This window comes from Grampus griseus (assembly GCF_964374135.1).
Source record: "Grampus griseus genome assembly, chromosome: 9".
In the NCBI taxonomy this organism is placed as follows: Eukaryota; Metazoa; Chordata; class Mammalia; order Artiodactyla; family Delphinidae; genus Grampus; species Grampus griseus.
In genome coordinates this window covers 21,667,600-21,675,580 of record NC_139003.1, presented here as the reverse complement: position 1 = coordinate 21,675,580, position 7,981 = coordinate 21,667,600, and the positions used below count along the sequence as shown (strand labels likewise).

The window sequence follows — 7,981 nt, the reverse complement described above, 5'->3', positions numbered from 1 at the left end:
CCTTTTCTAGACAAAAGCTGAGAGAGTTCATCACCACTAGACCTGCCTTGCAAGAAATGCTGAAAGGAGTTCTTTGAGCTGAAATGAAAAGAAGCTAATCAGTGACAAAAAAATACAAAAGTATATAACACACTGGTAAAGATAAATATACAATCAGAGCTAGAAACTAAATCTGTAATAGGATAGTTTGTTAACCACTTAATTTTAGCATAAAGGTGAAAGGAAAAGAGTATTAAAAGTAATAATAGCTATCATAACGTGTTAATGAATATGCAATATAAAAATGCAACATCGAAAATATAAAAACTGAGAAGTAAAAGGGTGAAACTTTCATAGATGACTGAAGTCAAGCTGCTATCAAATTAAAATGCACTGTGTTACCTCTGAGATGTCTTGTGTAAGTCTCATGGTAACCACAAAGCAAAAACCTAGAGCAGAAACACATTAAAAGGGTTATACTCTTTCGTTCAGGCCCGTGGCACCGGCAGGATGGGCAAGTGTCGCGGTCTTCGTACTGAGAGGAAGCTCTGTAGCCACCGACGAGACCAGAAGTGACATGATAAACAGTACAAGAAAGCCCATGTGGGCACAGCCCTGAAGGCCAGCCCTTTTGGAGGCGCTTCTCATGCCAAGGAAACTGTGTTTGAAAAAGTAGGGTTGAAGCCAAACAGCCAAATTCTGCCATCAGGAAGGGTGTCAGGATTCAGCTCATCAAGAATGGCAAAAAAAAAAATCACAGCCTTTGTACCCTATGATGGTTGTTTGAATTTTACTGAGCAAAATGATGAAGTTCTGGTTGCTGGATTTGGTCGCAAAGGTCATGCTGTTGGTGACATTCCTGGAGTCCGCTTTAAGGTTGTCGAAGTAGCCAATGTCTCTCTTTTGGCCTTATACAAAGGCAGGAAGGAAAGACCTAGATCATAAGTTTTGATGATGAAAACATGATAGTAATAAATTTCCATATGGCAAAAAAAAAAAAAAAAAGCGTTATACATCATGACCAAGAGGGATTTATCTCTGGGATGCAAGGATGGTTCAACGTATGCAAATGTGATATACCATATTAAAAGAACGAAAGATAAAAATCATATGATAATCTCAATAGATGCAGGAAAGGCTTTTGACAAAATACATCCTTTCATCATTAGAACCCTCAACAAATTTGGTATAGAAAGACCGTACCTCAGCATCATAAAGGCAAATATGATCAACCCACAGCTTACACTGTACTCATCAGTGAAAAGTTGAAAGCTTTTCCTCTAAGATCAGGAATAAGACAAGGGTGCCCACTCTCACCACTCTTATTCAATATGGTACTGGAAGTCCTACTTTGGAGCAACTAGGCCAGACAAAGATATGAAAGTCATCCAAATCAGAAAGCAAAAAGTAAAACTGTCACTATTTGCAGATGGCATGATCCTATATATAGAAAACCCTAAAAACTCAACCAAAACACTGTTTGTTGGAACTAATCAACAAATTCAGTAAAGTCGTAGGATATAAAATCAGCATACAAAAATCAATTATTTCTATAACAACAAAACATCTGAAAAAAAAGTAAACAATCATTTTGATTCAGTAGCATCAAAAACAATAAAATACTTGAAATAAATTAACCAAGGAGATGAAAGACCTATACAATGAAAACTATAAGACATTAATAAAAGAAACTGAAGAAGACACAAATGGAAAGATATCACGTGTTCATGAATTGGAACAATTAATATTGTTAAAATGTTTATACTACCCAAAGCCATCTATAGATTCAATGCAATCCCTACCAAGATTCCAGTGGCATTTTTCACAGAAATAGGAAAAAATCCTAAAGTTTGTATGGAACCACAGAAGACCCTGAATAGTCAAAGCAACCTTGAGAAAGAAGAACAAAGTCGGAGGTATCACAATTCCTGAAACAGTATGGTACTGGCATAAAAATAAACACATAGACCAATGGAACAGAATAGAGCCCAGAAGTAAACCTACGCATATATGGTCAATTAATTTACAACAAAGGAGCCAAGAATATACAATGGAGAAAGACAGTCTCTTCAATAAACGGTGTTGGGAAAACTGGACAGCCACATGAAAAAATAAAATCGGACTATCTTACACTGTACACAAAAATTAACTCAAAATGAATTAAACACTTGACTGTAAGACCCAAAACCATAAAATTCCTAGGAGAAAACATAGGTGGTAACTCCTTGACATAGGTCATGGTGATAAATTTTTTAATCTGACACCAAAAGTAAAAGCAAGAAAAGAAAAAATAAACAAGTGGGACTAGATCAAACAAAAAAGCTGCACAGTAAAGGAAACCATCAACAAAATAAAAAGGCAACCTACCGAATGGGAGAAAATATTTGCAAATCATACATCTGATAATGGGTTCATATACAAAATATGTAAAGAACTCACATAACTCAATAGCAGAAATATAAACAATTCAATTAAAAACAGGCAGAAGATCTGAATAGACATTTTCCCAAAGAAGACATACAGACGGCTAACAGGCACATGAAAATGTGCTCGACATCACTAATTATTAGAGAAATGCAAATCAAAACCACAGTGAGATATCACCTCACACCTGTTAGAATGGCTATCATCAAAAAGACTAGAAACAACAGCTGTTGGCGAGGATGTGGAGAAAAGGGAACCCTTGTGCACCATTGGTGGGAACGTAAACTGGTGCGGCCACTATGAAAAACAGTATGGAGGTGCCTCAAAAAACTAAGAACAGAACTACCATATGATCCAGCATTTCCACTTCTGGGATATATCTGAAGGAAATGAAAACATTAATTCAAAAAATCATGTTCATTACAGCATTATTTACAATAGCCAAAGTATGGAAACAATCTAAGTGTCCATCAGTGGATAAATGGATAAAGAAATTGTGAGATATATACATATTTTTGGGGGGAGAGTTGGCCAAAATGTTCATTTGGGTTTCGAATGAACATTTTGGCCAACCCAATATATAAGATGTTATACAAACACACACACACACACACACACACACACACTGGAATATTACTCAGCTACGAAAAGAATGGAATCTTTCCATTTGCAACAACATGGATGGACCTCAAGGGCATTGTGCTAAGTGAAACAAGTCAGAGAAAGACAAACACTGTATGATCTCTCTTATATGTGGAATCTAAAAAAGACAAACTTGTAAAAAATGGAGTAGAGTGGTGTTTACCAGAGGTGGGGGGTGGAGAAGTGGGGATATGTTGTTCAAGGGTATAAACTGGGAACTAGTAGATGAATAAGTCCTGGAGAGCTAATGTACAGCATAGTGATCATAGTCAACAATACTGTATTATAAACTTCAAAGTTGTTAAAAGACTAGATATTAATTGTTCTCACCACAAAAAAGAAATGACAATTACATAATATAACAGAGTGTTAGCTAATGCTATGGTAGCAATCTTACTGCAATATATAAATGGATCAAATCAACATGTTGTACACCTTAAACTTACATAACGTTATATGTCAGTTATATGTCAACAAAAAAGAATGAACATTACATAATGTAAAGTGTGAGGGATAATAAATAAATCTCTGTGTATCTATCACCCAGGTTAAGAAATAAATAATTCCAAGACCTTAGACACCCCTCCTTAATGTGCTCTTCAAGGAGCCACCTTCCATCCTAACCTTTGGGTTAATAATATCCATGCTTTTATTTGTAGTTTTACTATATAAGCATGTATGCTTGTTTAGTTTTGGCTATTTAGGACTTATATAGATGGCCATATATAGTTGGAGTTGTTTCTTTCAATAACTGTAACATTTGTAAAGTTAATCTCTATTGATGAATGTAGTTATTATTTAAATGTATCCATTTTTTAAATTATATTTATTTATTTATTTTTGGCTGTGTTGGGTCTTCATTGCTGCGCACGGGCTATCTCTAGTTGAGGTGAGCGGGGGCTACTCTTCATTGCCATGCGCTGGCTTCTCATTGCAGTGGCTTCTCTTGTTGCAGAGTATGGGCTCTAGGCATGCGGCTTCAGTAGTTGTGGCACACGGGCTGAGTATTTGTGGCCTGTGGGCTCTAGAGCGCAGGCTCAGTAGTTGTGGCACACGGGCTTAGTTGCTCCGCAGCATGTGGGATCTTCTCGGAGCAGGGCTCGAACCCGTGTCCCCTGCATTGGCAAGCAGATTCTTAACCACTGTGCCACCAGGGAAGTCCAATGTATCCATTTTTATGTTTAGGCATATTTGTTTTTTCTACCTTTAGGCTTTTATAAACAATGTTTCTATGAATATTCTAGTACATATCTTTATTTTTTCCTGTTTTATTGAGATATAATTGACATACAGCACTGTATAAGCTTAAGATAAACAGCATAATAATTTGACTTACATACATCATGAAATGACTACCATGATAAGTTTAGTGAACATCTGTCATCTCATATAAATACAAAAGTAAAGGGGAAAGTGGGGGGAGGGATAAATGAGGAGTTTGGGATTAGCAATACACACTACTATATATAAAATAGATAAACAAAAGGACTGACTGTGTAGCATAGGGAACTATATTCAATAACCTATAATACAAAAGAATCTGAAAACATATATATATATAACTGAATCACTTAGCTGTACACCTGAAATTAACACAATGTTGTAAATCAACTACACTTCATAAAACAATTAAAGAAATTGAAAAAAATTTCCCTTGTGATGAGAACTCTTAGGATTTACTCTCTTAATAACTTTCATATACAACATACAGCAGTATTAATTATATATATATAAACACACACACATATATGTACATACACACATGTTATATATATATATATATAATGTTGTACATTACATCCCTAGCACTTATTTATCTTAAAACTGGAAGTTTGTACCTTTTGACTGCCTTTATTCAATATTCATCTCCTACCTCTGGTAACCACAAATCTGATCTCTTTTTCTGAGTTTGTTTATTTGGTTTTGAAGTATAGTTGACCTATAACACTGTGTTAGTTCCCAGTACACAACATAGTGATTCGATATTTCTATACATTTAAAAAAATTAACTTAAAAAATTTTTTTTATTTATTTGTTTTGGCTGTACCATGTGGTATGCAGGATCTTGGTTCCCTGACCAGGGGATTGAACCCCTGCCCCCGGCAGTGAAAGCGTGGAGTCTTAACCACTGGATCACCAGGAAAGTCCCTGTATACATTTCAAAATGATCACCACAATAAGTCCAGTTACCATCTCTCACCACAGTAAGTCCAGTTACCATCTTGGTTCCCCAACCAGGGATTGAACCCGTGTCCCCTGCAGTGGAAGCGTGGAGTTTTAACCACTGGATCACCAGGAAAGTCCCTCTCTACATTTCAAAATGATCACCACAATAAGTCCAGTTACCATCTGTCACCATACAAAGATATTACGTAATTATTGACTGTATTCCCCACACTGTACATGTCATACCCATAACTCATTTATTGTGTAACTGGAATTTTCTACCTCTTAATCCCCCTCACCTATTTCTCTCCTCCACCCACCCCCCTTTCCTCTGGCAACCACCTGTTTTTTCTCTGTATCTATGACTATGTTTGTTTTGTTATGTTTGTTCATTTGTTTTGTTTTTTAGATTCCCCATATAAGTGAGATAATGAAGTATTTGTTTTTCTCTGTCTGATTTATTTCACTTATCATAATACCCTCTAGGTCCATCCAAGTTGTCACAAATGACAAGGTTTCATTCTTTTTATGGCTGAGTAATATTCCATTGTGTGTGTGTGTACATATATCACATCTTCTTTATCCATTCATCTATTAATGGGAATGTAGGTTGCTTCCATATCTTGGCTATTTTAAATAACGCTGCAGTGAACATAGGGGGTGAATATATCTTTTCAAATTAGTGTTTTCATTTTCTTCAGCTAAATACCCAGGAGTGGGATTGCAGGATCATATGGTAGTTCTGTTTTTTGAGGAACCTCCATATTGTTTTTCATAGTGGTTGTATCAATTTACATTACCACTAACTGTGTACAAGGGGTCCCTTTCTTCCCATCCTATCCAGTATTTATTTGCAGACTTTCTGATGATAGCCATTCTGACAGGTGTGAGGTGATATCTTGTAGTTTTGACTCTGCCCATTTTTTTAATCTATTTTTTTATGTTGAATTTCATTAGTTCTTTGTATATTTTGGATATAAACCCCTTATCAAATATATGGTTTGCAAATATCTTCTCCTAGTAGGAGGCCTTTTCATTGACAGCTTCCTTCACTGTCCAAAAGTTTTTTACTTTGATGTAGTCCCATTTGTTTATTTTTTATTTTGTTGCCCTTGCCTGAGGAGACATATACAAAATATTTCTAAGTCAGATGTCAAGAGCATACTGCCTGTTTTTTAGAATTTTATGGTTTCAGCTCTTACATTTAAGTCTTTAATCCATATTAAGTTTATTGTTTATATGGTGTGAGAAAATAGTCCAGTTTTCCCACCTTCATTTATTGAAGAGGTTGTATTTCCCATTGTATATTCTTGCCTTCTCTGTCATAGATTAATCGACCATAAGTGCATGGGTTTATTTCTGGGTTCTCTATTCTGTTCCACTGATTTGTGTCTGTCTTTGTGCCATTACCATACTGTTTTGATTACTGTAGCTTTGTAGTATAGTGTGAAATCAGGACACATGATACCTCCAGATTTGTTCTCCTTTCTGAAGATTGTTTTGGCTATTTGTGGTCTTTTGTGTTTCCATGTACATTTTAGAATTACTTATTCTAGTTGTGTGAAAAATGCCATTGTTTTTTTTTTTTTTTTTTTTGCGGTACGTGGGCCTCTCACTGTTGTGGCCTCTCCCATTGCAGAACACAGGCTCTGGACGTGCAGGTTCAGCAGCCATGGCTCACGGGCCCAGCTGCTCTGCGGCATGTGGGATCTTCCCGGACTGGGGCACGAACCCGTGTCCCCTGCATCAGCAGGTGGACTCTCAACCACTGCGCCACCAGGGAAGCCCACCATTGGTATTTTTATATGCATTGTATTTACTCTGTAGATTGCCTTGGGGAATATAGTCATTTTAACAATATTAGTTCTTCCAGTCTACGAATATGGGATAGCTTTCCAATTGTTTGTGTCATCTTCAGTTTCTTTTATCAGTGTCTTATAGTTTTCTGAGTATAGGTCTTTTACCTCCTTAGTTAGATTTATTCCTAGGTACTTCATTCTTTAGATGTGATTGTAAATGGGATTGTTTTCTTAATTTCTCTTCTAATAGTTCATTGTTAGTGTATAGTAATGTAACAGATTTCTATATATTAATTTTGTATCCTATAATTCTACTGAATTCATTGTGAATTCATTGATGAGTTCTAGTAATTTTTTGGTGGCATCTTTAGAATATTCTATGTATAGTATCATGTCATCTGTAAATAGTGACAGTTTTACTTTCTTCCAATCTGGATTCCTTTTATTTCTTTTTCTTGTCTGATTGCTGTGGTGAGGACTTCCAATACTATGCTGAATAAAAGTGGTGAGAGTGACCATCCTTGCCTTGTTCCTGATCTTAAAGGAAATGCTTTCCATTTTTCACTGTTGAGTATGATGTTACCTGTGGGCTTGTCATATATGGCCTTTATTATGTTGAGGTATGTTCCCTCCATACCCCATTGTTGAGAGTTTTTATTGTAGATGGATGTTTTGTCAAAAGCTTTTTCAGCATCTGTTGAGATGATCATATGATTTTTATTCTTCAGTTTGTCAATGTGGTGTATCACATTGATTGATTTGCAGATATTGAACCACCCTTGCATTCCTGGGATACATCCCACTTGATCATGGTGTATGATCCTATTAATGTATTGTTGAATTTGGTTTGCTAATATTTTATTGAGGATTTTTGCATCTATGTTCATCAGTGATATTGGCTTGTAATTTTCTTTTTTGTGTGCTATCTTTGTCTGTTTTTGGTAACAGGGTGATGCTGGCCTTGTAGAATT

General features: G+C 35.9%; 1 pseudogene across 1 annotated transcript; it reads left to right on the top strand.

The window, feature by feature from the left end:
• Positions 1-489: 489 nt before the first annotated feature.
• Positions 490-940, top strand: LOC309827495 (small ribosomal subunit protein uS12-like; annotated as a pseudogene). The gene has a single exon. The product of its transcript is annotated as a small ribosomal subunit protein uS12-like (transcript).
• Positions 941-7,981: the final 7,041 nt, after the last annotated feature.